Here is a 13,204-nt window from a genome sequence, read left to right as displayed (position 1 = left end):
TTTGTATGTTCTTCCCCCAATGGTATATCTTCTGTTGTCACTGAACTTGATTTTGCTACCCTGCATCTTGTATATACATTTGTATAATTTGGAGAGGGGAAGGGGAATAACAAAATGCTGAAACAAGGACACAGGATGACCCATTGCAATAATGATACCCACAGGACAGTATATTGGAACTGAACTATACAACCTCTTGGAGGGGGAGAGGGAGGTGGGAGAGGTTAAGGATTGTGGGAGAACAGAAAGGGGTGGGTAACAATGCTTGATAAGAAAAGTACTCATTGCCTTACTCATGTAACTGTACCCTTCTGCACAGAATCTTTACAGTAAAATAAAAAGTTTAACGTTTATTTCCAAGTAGAGTCAAAAATTAAAATGTTTATGTTTTCAGAAAAGTAAAAATCATGAAGTAAAAAAACGATAGGCTAGTTCTTCCTAGGTATCGGTTACAGATTGATCATAGTTACAGTGGCTAAATTGGAGCCAGCTAGTTGTAACTACAGGCAATATGATTTGCACCTTGATAAAATGTGACTTGCAAACGAAGTGGTTTAGTGTTCTATGGGTCCTCTGATTGGTAAAAGTAAATATGTAAATTCTGATTTGTAGGATAAAATCCCTACCAGCTCAAAGTCCATCACTTGCTTTATAGTTCCAGTGGATTACAAGTCATATTACTTCTTGGTATTTTGCCTAAAATCAAGTGTAGTTTTCAAGTCAAAGTCACATTCTTAAATTCAGAGGTGGGCATGTGTGAGCAGAATGTTGAAATTGTTTTTATGGTACAATTAAAAGCTCTGCAAATTAAGGAAAAGTGGGGATATTTTCCAGAAGGAAGGTTTTCTTTTGTTTGTTTGTTTGGGTTTTTTTTTTGTCAGTCGTGGGCCTGAACTCTGGGTCTGGGCATTGTCCCTGAGTTTTCAGCTCAAGGCTAGTGCTCTACCACTTGAGCCATAGCACCACTTCTGGATTATTCTGCTTATGTGGTGCTGAGGAATCAAACCCAGGGCCTCATGCATGCAAGGCAAGCACTCTACCACTGAGCCACCTTCCCAGGCCAGGAAGGGTTTTTCGAAGATATATTTGAGCACAGTCCTGAATCTGAGGCACACATGAAATGTTGAGGTCAAACATGAAACTAGTAGGAGATGCCCATTGAAAAGGGTGAAAAATAAAAGTCACACAGGAAAGGCAGATTATATGACAGCCAGCTTTGAAGGTCTGTAGCACTTTTAATCTCAGCGCAAGAAATAAGTGATTTCATCTATGTTACTTGTGTGTAATAATTAATACATCAGCAAATAAAATAGGCAAAAATGAGTCTTCAGTTCACAATTATATCCAAATAGTTCTTGAGAATGACTACTTATAAAAATGCAATTTGAATAAACATTAACAATTACCATGGTAATTAGTAGCATCTAGTTCTTTATCAGTTTTAGTTGTGATTTATTTTTAGTCTTATAGTGTTTACATCTTTATTTTTATCAATTTAGTATATATTTCTGCTAAAAGGTTGGAGGAATTTTTTTTGCTAAAAGAACATAATTAAACATACGTTATCTTAATGAGTCCATAAAATTGCCCAATTTTATTCAGCAGTAAGAACAGCAACAACACAAACAAACCCTCTAGGAGCCTCTCAAGCAAATTTAATAGTATTCATAGGAAAAAAAAAAAGATTCTGATGAGTTCCTGAAAATCCGAGTATTAAGAACAATGTATTCAACAGCAATCTAGTGAAGTAATGGAAAGCATTTGTGAGTGTCTTCCTTTTCAGACAAAACAGTATTTTAGTAAGGAATCATTTTTTAACAATGGTAAGTGGTTTCCATGTCATTTGTTCCCTTTTTTCTTGTATTCAAAATACACATTCTTTCTGAATAAGATAAAGCTGTTGGCTGAAAAACTCTAATTTTCAGGAATTATTCTAACAAACTGAATCTCTGTGGATTATTTTTAATCATTGTAGCTAATTAATTTCCCAGAAACTGCACAGTGAAAATCAAGTGCAGTTACATTCAGCACACATTTTCTCATCTTGGGGGAAACGGGGATTCAACTGAAATGTATTATTAGGGCTCGTAAACATCTACATTCCTTTTGGCTTATTTTCTCTTGATTGGAGATGTTATAAAGATGTTTAGAATTAAGTGTCAAAATTAGTGGAAAGATTACTCCAATGGAAAGGTATCGCCATAGTCCTCAACATGAATATAATCACTGTCTTCATTATCAACCAAGTATTTAATTACTCTGACAAAGCCATTTTATGCCTGAACTTTCCCTTTCTTCTCCACTATGAAGTTAGTGGCAGTTGCCACCATGTGTAAAGTACAAGTATTTATAACTACTTTTGGAAATAAAAATATTATGGATACATATTTTTATTTCACATTCATGGCTTTTGATCAAACCATATACCAAACAGCTTTCTTTTGAAGGATACCTTCTAAACTTATCGTCAATTAGGACAAAGTTAGGCTTATCCAATAAAAATATGATAAGGGCTAGTATTTTGGGGGAAGATACTATATATATTAATACTTCCTTAAATGTTCAATATAAAGTAACTCAATTCATAACTATTCTGAGAAGACATAATTTTTTTTCATTTTACAAAGAAAAAATAGAGCATAGGCAATAGATCCAGTAAAGAGTCAGATCAGGGCTCAAGTATAGGCTAATAGACTCCAGAGCTTACTGTCCTGAATATCAACTATTGTTACTCTCTGCCTGTGTTTAATACATGCCAAGCACTTTGCTGGGACTTTACTTATTATTTTGGTTTGATCTTCCAAAAAAGTAGGTTAGATAACATCTTTGAATTTCATAGAAGTAAAAGCTAACAGTGAGTTTCAGCATCACATATTACTATTTTACTTTAACATGATTATTAAAGATAAGAAATATATGTGTTAATTTTTAAAGGGATATAATTTTCAAATTATTATTATTATTATTATTATTATTATTAATTTTGGCCAGACCTGGGGCTTGAACTCAGGGCCTGGGCACTATCCCTGAGCCTCTTTGTACTTAAGGCTAGCACTCTACTACTTGAAGCACAGCACCATCTCTGGCTTTTTCTGAGTAATTTATTGGAGATAAGAAAAAGCCAGGTCTGGCTTTAGAACCACAATGCTCAGATCTCAGCCTCCTGAGTAAGTAGGATTACATGATTGAGCCCGGTGCCTAGCTTGTAAAATCATTTTTCACATTATATTTTTATTCTCATGAAATATTTTCACAAAAGAGTTACCATACAACCAATCATCTTACGAGTACAGTGCAACTTGATCAGTGCCACTCCTTTCATCGTTCTCCCCCCTTCCTCCAAACCCAGACCCGCTCCACATTGAATATTACGATTGCATTGTCCCCCTTTCCTGCCCAGCCCCCTCTTCCTGATCCCACTCATCCCACACCTTTCAAGTTATAGTTTCCTGGTATTCGTTTTGTTGGACTGTGAGTTAATTTTCTAAGGAATTACACTGCTTGAATTCCCCATTGCAAATGCCATATTTCGGTTAATACATATGTGTACGTTTGCATACAATCCCTTAAGTGTTCATTTTTACATTTGTAAATTAGTTCTAGCATCCACCTATAAGAGAAGATATGTGTCTTTGGTCCTACTTATGTACTTAACATGTAATTTTCCAGTTTCATTCATTTCTCATTTCTTTACAAATAATGTCACTACATTCTTCCTAATGGATGAGTAAATTCCATTGTGTATCCTCCTCTGTCTCTGTCTCTGTGTCTGTCTCTGTGTGTGTGTGTGTGCGTGTGTGTGTGTGTGTGTGTGTGTGTGTGTGTGTGTGTGTGTGTGTGTGTGTGTGTTTCTCTCTCTCTTTCTCTCTTTGTCGGTTGTAGAGCTTGAATTCTGCCTGGGTGCTGTCCCTGAGTTCTTCAGCTCAAGGTGAGTACTCAACCACTTGAGCCACAGCACCACTTCCAGTTTTCTGGTGGTTAATTGGAGATGAGAGTGTCATGGACTTTCCTGCCCAGTCTGGCTTTGAACCTCAATCCTCAGATCTCAGCCTCCTGAGTAGCTAGGATTATAGGTGTGAGCCACCAGCGCTCGACTTCCATTGTGTATATATAACATGTTTTCTTGATCCATTCATCCACAGAGGGGCATCAGGGCAGTTTCCATTCCTTGGCTATGGTGGATAAGGCCATAAAGAACAAGGCTGTTCATGTGGCTTTATTTCTCATGTAATTTATAATAGATATAAATTTTAAATACAGGGTAAGTATAAGCATCTAGGCTCAGAAAGGTCAATGGTCTCCATGAACTTCAACCAGCCAAGAGATGATCAAATTGCCAAGAATCAAGGACAAGGAAATATTGAAAGCAGCCAGATAGATAAATAAATCATACATCAATGAGTTTCAGCAGAACTACAAGATTTCTAAAGCAGATGCTTTAGAGACCTGGGAAACAGTAAGATATATTTAAAATGCAGAAGAGAAAACAAATAAACAAACAAATAACTGGCAATCAAACATATTGTGCCCATCAAAGCTGGCTTGCAGAAGTGAGAGAGAACTAAATAGTTTCCCACACAAACAAACTGATGAAGCTCATCATCACCAATTGTAAGTATAAAACTCATCAATAAGTATTAATACACAATCAAATTAAAAATTCTTTAGTACTTGTACTGATGCTATACAAATTAATGTCTTAGGCATAAAGGTTAAAAGACTATTAAAAATAGGGAGAGGCTGGGAAGGTGGCTCAGTGGTAGAGTGCATGCATGAGGCCCTGGGTTCTATTCCTCAGCACCATATAAGCAGAAAAAGCCAGAAGTGGTGCAGTGGCTTAAGTGGTAGAGGGCTAGCCTACCACTTGAGCATCCAGGCCCAGAGTTCAGGGGTCAGGACCAACAAAAAAAATAAAATAAGGAGAGCAGTCTCCAGGCATTGGTAGCTTATTCATGTAGTCCTACCTGAGACTGGAGGACTCCTGAGACCTGGAGGCTAACAGTTCAATGATGTCCACAAGGCTACATCTCTAATTGACTGACAAGACATCTGACAGTAAGTGTGGTTCATAAGGTATAGCACTAGCTCTGAACAAGACCCGCAATTCAGAGTGAGACACTTAGTTCAAGCCCTAATAATATCACTACACACAGGGGAGAAAAAGCTAAAAGCTGACCTGATTTAATGTAGAAACTGGCAGTTCAACAATAATAATTGGATATTAAAATGTCATCAGATAGACATATGGATGCATTTCTGTAATCCCAGTTATCCAGAATTCAGGAAAGGCATATCATAAATTTGAAATCCCTTTGGGTAACACATAAGAACTCATCATAAATAAATAAGCTAAAAGATGGCATGTTTTAAGGTAAAAACAATTTAAAAATTATCTATAATAATTAGATGTTTAAATGCCATTTTTACAATAAATAGAATCCCTAGCCCAAAAAAGGCAGCTTAAAAACTGTAATAACAAATAATGCTATAAAGCAACTAAAGGTAATATTTGTAAAAACTCCTGTCCACAGCTGCAGTGTACTTATTGTGAGGAACACAGGGTGTGTTCTGAGGATTCTATGCTGAGCTCTGACATGCTTTCTAGAAGAAACCTATTCAATAATCTAAGAGTCTCAGAGCCATACAAAGCCCATCTGCCTGTAATGATGGAAGGGAAAGGAGAACTGAAAAGCAGGAAGAAATTCTCACAAATATGAAAATTAAATCATATACTCACTCTTAAATAAAATTGGTAAAAGGAGAGTGTCTCCTGAGGGAAATTAGGAAATACTCTTGGGTGAAAGACTATGAAATTGAATATATAAAAACTGAAGGGATTCAGCTAGATCAAGGCTCCAATGGAGAGTTTGAGCTATAAATACATAGGTTAAAAATGGAGAAAAGCTACACTTCCTAAATTAAGCTTCAACCATAATAAAGCAGGCAAAAGAAGAACCAAGCTGCATATAATTCAAACATAAAAACCTAGAAAATAAAGAAATAGGAATAAAACAATAAAGCTAAACAATATGAGGATCATTGCCTTAAAATGTAAATAAAATTCACAAAAAATTTAATGAGAATAGCCAAGCAAATTTAGAGACTAAAATGACTACAGTCAGAATTGAAAAGAACATCATTTTCATGGGAAAATGAACTGCCAAAACAGACATAGTATTAAAATGCTGATGCATTTTTAACAAGGAGAGAGATTAAATTAAATTAACAAATTAAAAACTTCACTGAACAAAAAGACAATGCTCAGAAACATTCTACATTCAAAGAAAAATTGCAATTAAAACTCCACTAATATTTCCAAAAAAATAGAAAAGGTGTAGAAATTTCCTAACTTACATTCCAAGATCACAGTTTTAATAATATCAAAATCAGACCAATAAAAGAACTAACAAAGTAAACTAGAGATCTTTATCTTCTGTGAATATGGATGCAACTATCCTTAATTATTAGCAAGTAAAATCTAGCTATAATACTCAGATAAAATTATGTAACACATCTCTCTAGAATTTATTCTGGACAAGCAAGTTTCTTAATATCTAGGATTCAGTCATCTCATATATACTACTACTAGAATTAAAGGACAAAAACACACCAGCATTTCAGCAGACACTTATAAAAATAAAAACCCGACAAACTATGCCACAAGAAATGGAAGGGAGATTGTCAACCTTATCAGAGGTGTTACATCTTACCTAATGGTGTTGGACTGTGTTATTCAAGTTCAACACAAGCCTAGGACTTTCACTATTACCATTTTATTTAACATTACAGTGGATGGCCTTACCAATATAGTTAATTCAGTCACACACACACACACACACACACACACACACACACACACACACACACACACACACACACCAAAAAAGAGGCAGTGGCTTATGCCAGTAACCCAGACAACTCAAGAGGCTATAATATGGAGGATTGAAGTATGAAGGCAGATTTGGCAGCATATTTTACTAGACTCATTTCCAAAAATATAACTACTAAAAAAGAAAAAAAGAAAAAATTTTAAAAAAGGGCTGGTGATGTGATTCAAGCAATAAATTGACAGCCAAGAAAGAGGATCAGTGCATAGCACTTAGCTCAAACCAAAAAAAGAGAAACATTAAATAAACAAAGGAAAAGAAAAGAAAGGAAGGAAAGGGAAAGCATTATTTGATTAATTGATTCATTTGATTAATTTGTCTACTAATGTGTAGATAAAATTGTAAACAATACATTAAAAAAACCTATTGAAACTAATAAAGCATCTCAAAAAATTTGAAAAAAAACCCCAACCAACTGTATTTTTATGTAATATCAATGGACATTCCAAAAATAATGGGAATTTCCATTTATAACAAATAGCTAAAAATCCACTAGAATACCGGATGTGTTGCTGTGGCTCAAGAGGTAGGGCACTCGCTTTGAGCTGAAGAGCGCAAGTACAGTGCCCAAGCCCAGAGTTCAAGCCTCACGACCAACCAAAACAAAAACCACCACAACAAAAAAAAACAAGATTCAAATGATTTTTTTCTTTTTTATGATTGTTTCCAACATATTTATAAGATGATTTCTTTGTTGCTTTGTATGTATGTACCTCCCCCAGGGTATAACCCCTGCTTTTACTGTATTTGATGTTGATATAATTTGTGGAGGGGAAGGGAAAAAACAAACTGCTTAAATAGGGATACAGGTGGACCCATTACAACAATGAGATGTACAAGTCATTATGTCAAAAATGAACTTTACAACTTTGGCAATGTGGGGGTGGTGGTAGGGGGGTGTGGGGGTGGGGGCATGGAGAGGAGAAGGGATGGTATGGGGAAACAAAGGAGGAGGCAGCAATGCTTGATAAGAAATGTACTCATTATCTTGCCCATGTAATTGTAACCCCTCTGTATGGTATTGCCACACTAATAAAAAGAAAAAAAGAAAAAAATATTTAAAATAAAAAATAAGACATATCTGTCTCAATTTTTTTAATGGTAAAGTAAAATAAAAAAGGAAAGTAATTCAATCTTAGGAAATAATATCACATGTCATATGATTCTATGATTTTCTGTTTTAGGCAAAATTATATGGATAAAGTTTAAATTTAGGTTTGTGTGGTTTTTAGGGCTGAGGTCTGTCTGGATAGAATAGAAGGAAGGATACTCTGGGATTAACTGCTAGTAGACAAGGCTACTTTTAACAAGAATACAATGATAGTGACAGTCGTATAAATATATAAAATTGTATTTCTTAAGTGGATTAATTGGTACAATCAGTGAATTGTCTCACTATTGTGTTTCTCATAATAAAAAGAATCATATAGTCTTGGTGAGTATTCAAGATCATAGACCTGGACAAATTTGTAGGTATAAAAAATTGAATTACATAATTTAGAGATTTTAATGGAAATAGATACATTTAACTCTGAAATAATGCCAAAACTATACTTTTCCTTTAAAAAATCAGAACCTTCCTACAGTAATCTTTATTCAAAATTGTGCAGCAGCATCACATACATTTTTCTCAATTTTTTTTTTGTTTGTCAGTCATGGAGCCTGAACTCTGGGCCTGAGTGCTGTCCCTCAGCTCTTCAGCTCAAGGCTAGTGCTTTACCACTTGAGCCCCAGCGCCACTTCCAGCTTTTTCTTCTTATGTGGTGCTGAGGAATTGAACTCAGGGCCTTCTGCATCCAAGACAAGCACTCTATTGCTGAGCCATCTTCCCAGCCCCAATTGTCTTTATTATTTACCAATATAATATGCTATTTTTAATCATACACATATTTTTATAAATTATTGACCAGAGTTCTGTTGTTTTCTTTTTTTGTAAAAAAATTGCTTCTGTGTTTTACAAAGAAAAATCCAACTCCAAGAATAAATATTAAATATCTTTAAAGTTCATTTTACTTTTTCCATCTTTTTTTTCTTGAATTCCTTTGAAATGTATGTGTGTGGATGCTATATTCAAATTCTACTTAAATTGTGTTCATCCAATTTACTGGATGCCATTCCCATTTTTAATTATTTGAAGTGCTACTTTCATATACTTTATTATTTAACATACAGAATTTGTTTAGGCATTCAACTCATCTTTGGACATTTTATCTCTTTCTGAAAAAATAGGGTTATAGTTATTACAGTTTTATAATATTTGAAGATGTTGTGGGCTCATTGTAACTTTAGAAAAATAATCTCTGAGGAAATTGATTCTCTGAATTCTTCTTGATGTACTTTTCTTTGTGACTTTTTCCACAGAACTTACATGTTTGGATGTATCAATTACTGTATAGATTTTATAATATTCATCTTACCAAATCATGACTTTCACTTCTTATAAACTTTCACTTATTTTCCAAATCGATTTTCAGTTGATGTTCTTAGAATAGGGTGTAGGATATATAGCTCATTGCTGAAATGCTTTCCTAACATATGTAAGGACCTGAGTTCTGTCCCTATAACCAATAAATAATAATATACCTACCTACATACATGGATACATACATACATACATACATATGTATACAACTGAATAAGTGTTGTCTGCCTACAATATTCCTACATTGCTATCTTTCTTTTTTTGTAGGTTTTTATTGTAAAAATGTTGTACAGAGGGGTTACAGTTACATGAGCAAGGTAATGAGTGCATTTCCTATTGAGCATTGTTGCCTCCACCTTTGTTTTCCCCCTACCATCCCTTTCCTCTCAGCTCCACAACTACCCCCCCTCCGCCCCTGCTATTTTTCTATTTTAGCTAAATGAACACAGATTAATAGTAAAATGTTAATTTAAAATTCTTATTTCTTGATTTTTTTTGTGCTGGTCCTGGGACTTAAACTCAGAGCTTTAGCTATTCTGCTCAAGACTAACATTACCACTTGAGCTATAACTCCATTTCTGGGTTTTTTATTTGTTTGTTTTGGGGTGGTTTTGGCTATAAGATTTACAAGGACTTTCCTGCCTGGGCTGGCTTTGAACAATGATCCTGAGATTTCAGCCTTCTAAGTAGCCAGGATTACTTGTGTGAGTCACATGGCTGTTTTCTAGATTGTAAAATTTATGCTGGCCTTTGTTTTAGTTCATTTTTAAAAAGTTACTCAATGATGATGGCTTTCATCCAGTAGGAAACAGCAAATCTTAGAAACACTTTATTCTGTATCGCTTTTGAGACTACAGAATATATTTAAATGGAAAGACAATAAAATTGTCATTTTTTTCAAATCAAGTGTAAACAGGAAATTTGGAAATCGAGACTGCATTCAAAGTGACAAAAAGATATGCGAAATAATTCCTTATAAGTATGTCATTGGCTTTTGATTCTACACAATAATTTTCCATTGTAAGAAACTAAGTTTGACCTTTAGCTAATGGAAGCTAATTTTTAAACAGTGTATAGTATATTTTGTCAAGAATCTCTCCTGTCCTGGAAAAAAAACCCTCTGCTTTCAACTAGACACCACTGACATTATTCTGCTGTTTGTCTCTTTGACCTTTGATATGAAATTTTATATTAACAGATTTTCTAAATTTAAATCTCCCCTTCATTCCAAGGATAAATCAAATGTTGGTATAATCTATTATTTTTAGAGTATTTCCAGGATTTGATCCTATGTAGGGTATTGTGTGCTCATAAGTAAGATTGGCATGTAGTTACTGATGAAGTGATTTGCTGCTGTCAGATTTTATTAGCAGTATTATCTAGCTTTGTGATTGAGAAATTGGTGTTATTTTTAATCAAATAGTCCTAATTTCTTGAAAGCATCATAGGCTTCATGAACAGCATGTTTAATCCAAGCTTTGTATATTGTTTGCTTGGCTGGATGTATAGTTTTAGTTATAGGTTGTTGATATTGAAGGTTATCAGTCATTTAAAAACTCATTCAAATGAGTATTTATATTAATATGGTCTCTGGCTTAGGGAAAGAGATAAAGAGAAGGGAGAGAGATAATTGATTCAAGATATAGGAAGTGAAGTTAATTCTTAATCTTCAAGATAAGCATGACACAATTGACAAAGATAGAAGTCTTTACTAATTGGAATTGCTTCCCAGTATGGCTTCAGTAGTGGAAGTGGAATTAATTCATTCTTGTCTTCAGTTGGAATTTACAACTCAAGCTCTGGGAAGGAAGTCTATATGTAAGAACTCAGTATGTCCTGGGTAGAATAAAGGGAAAAGTTATTAGGTTGTAATACTTATTTTCTAGTTGCTGAGAGGAAATTCCAAAGGAGCAAATTATATGTTGTTGTTGTTTTATGCACTGAGGTTTGAACACAGGGTTGCTGTACTTGCTAGGCAGACATTCTATAACTTGAATATTAGGCCATAAGAAATGATTAATTATTGCGATCATTAGGTGATATTGATGTCAAGTAGATGAAACTCAAATAGATATCCACTCCAAGTGCATCCATATAAATGTCCCCTTTAGATTGTTTCCTTTTCCTTATTTTTATCAAATGTGATTTAAGGTATGCATTCAGCTTCTAATGACCCCTTGCCTTACTTACTGAGCTTATTTCATTGGTAACAAGAACCTCAAGGAGAATAAATAATTTGAGTCAGATTCCATAAAGATACCTGAAAAGAAAATAAAAATAAAACCCTTGAATATAAGCTGAGAGTTAGAATTGTTAATTCAAGAAGGAAAAAAATGATAGTGGAAATAAGTACAGAAGTGCCACTGGGGAAGGAATCACACGTGTTGCCCTTGGCCACGTAGGAGCCTTGGTAGAATTTACATTTTGCTGTGTTTTACTGTGGTTACTCTCTGTACCTTGGTTAACTCTTAACTAATGTAAGGATTGTAAAACAATACTGCAGAAAAGTATTCCAGCTAACTACTACTGTGAAAAGCTATCCCCCAAAGTCAGTAACAGAACATATCCATGTCTGGCATAGTATTGTTTGTGAAGTCGAGGCTCAGCTCATCAGATTGATCAGCATTGGCTCCCTGAGATGCTCAAGAGGCTCACACATAAGCTTCCCAATAGCCTTGAGCTTCCTGAAGGCTCCAGTATCTATCACACATCTGGCAACAGAGCTCCCAGGATTCTAGACACTGGGGCCTGCATGTCCCTCCGTTTTCCTCCTTCTTCATATCCTTCAAGATCTTACTCATTCTTGTTCTAGATTACTTCCACTTTGTGGAGACTGGCCCTAGCATCGCTTCAAGGTAGTGCTTTCCCACTGCCATTTATACTATGGATCTGCACAAGCTTGAAGGCCAATCCAGATTCAGTATACATAGGGACATTCAAGGCCTGAATTGAAGAAGGCATAATCCTTGGGAATCATTTTGTGGCAAGTTACCACAAGGACCTAGAATCCAACCTTTATATTCTAAGAAGAGAAGGTATGTTTTCTATCTTAACAATATTCACTCAATATTCATAAGCAAGTTACTGGTGTTTTCTAATATTTAATCATCACAAGAACCTCATGAGGTGTCTATCAATGCAGAAACAGGGTCAGGAGATGTTATAAAATGTGTGTGGACAGCTTTGCCACTTAAGGAAAAGATGGCGCTTTCTGCAATGTTATGGCTCCTAAACACAAAAATTCCCATTACACTGACTCTGTATATTATGTGTAAGCTGACCTAGGCAAGTGACCAAGTAAGTCTTAGCAAACTCACAATACAATAAGCCTGATTTCAGGCAGCGGAAACTATTGGTCTTACCCCTGTGTTATCCTTTTTCTAGCTTTGAGCTTTAATAAAAAATAGGCACTGTGTGTTCATGATGAACACACAAGGCAAGTCCTGACAGAGCCAAGTGTGATTCCTATGTAGTTGCTTTAGCTAGAATAAGGATGTCAGCCGTGGCCAAGCTCAGAACATCTCTTCTTCAGTGTGTGTGCAGCTGTGCATCATGAACTGTTGACCCAGTTGTTTACGTGCATTGTCTTTTTATGACATTTTAATTTTTCATAGGACATCTTCATCCACACAGCTCAGTAATGATAACAAAAACAAGAATCACATTTCCTGTGACTATAGACAGGAAACTTTGCACTCTTTAATTATTGTCTAAGCCTCTTATCATTTTGATAGATATTAGTTTATATTTCTTCTTCTAATATGTGATTGCTTAATAACATCTAGAAGCTCTCTGACAAGATTTTTAATGCCAAGATTTTGTTTTTTACTTACAGTAGGAAAGTAGATGTGATAATTAAAAGAATGTCATTACAGATCATACATTTCAAAAGAAT

At 35.0% G+C, this 13,204-nt stretch overlaps 1 protein-coding gene across 5 annotated transcripts in view; it reads left to right on the top strand.

Annotated features, from left to right (window-relative positions):
* The window catches only part of Lingo2 (leucine rich repeat and Ig domain containing 2), a 1,109,212-nt gene that overhangs the window by 375,057 nt on the left and 720,951 nt on the right, over positions 1 to 13,204 (top strand). Inside the window, exon 1 of one of the 5 annotated variants that reach the window (XM_070008461.1) lies at positions 12,257 to 12,344. The exons of the other annotated variants lie outside the window; for them this stretch is intronic. The gene's annotated coding sequence lies outside the window, so the exon portion shown is untranslated. Of the gene's footprint in view, positions 1 to 12,256; positions 12,345 to 13,204 lie in introns of those variants that run through there. 5 annotated transcript variants of the gene reach the window in all.

The sequence above is a fragment of the Dipodomys merriami genome, unplaced genomic scaffold (genome assembly GCF_024711535.1).
Source record: "Dipodomys merriami isolate MVZ:Mamm:240054 unplaced genomic scaffold, mDipMer1.0.p SCAF_11, whole genome shotgun sequence".
NCBI lineage: Eukaryota > Metazoa > Chordata > Mammalia > Rodentia > Heteromyidae > Dipodomys > Dipodomys merriami.
This window is presented reverse-complemented; position numbering and strand designations above follow the sequence as displayed.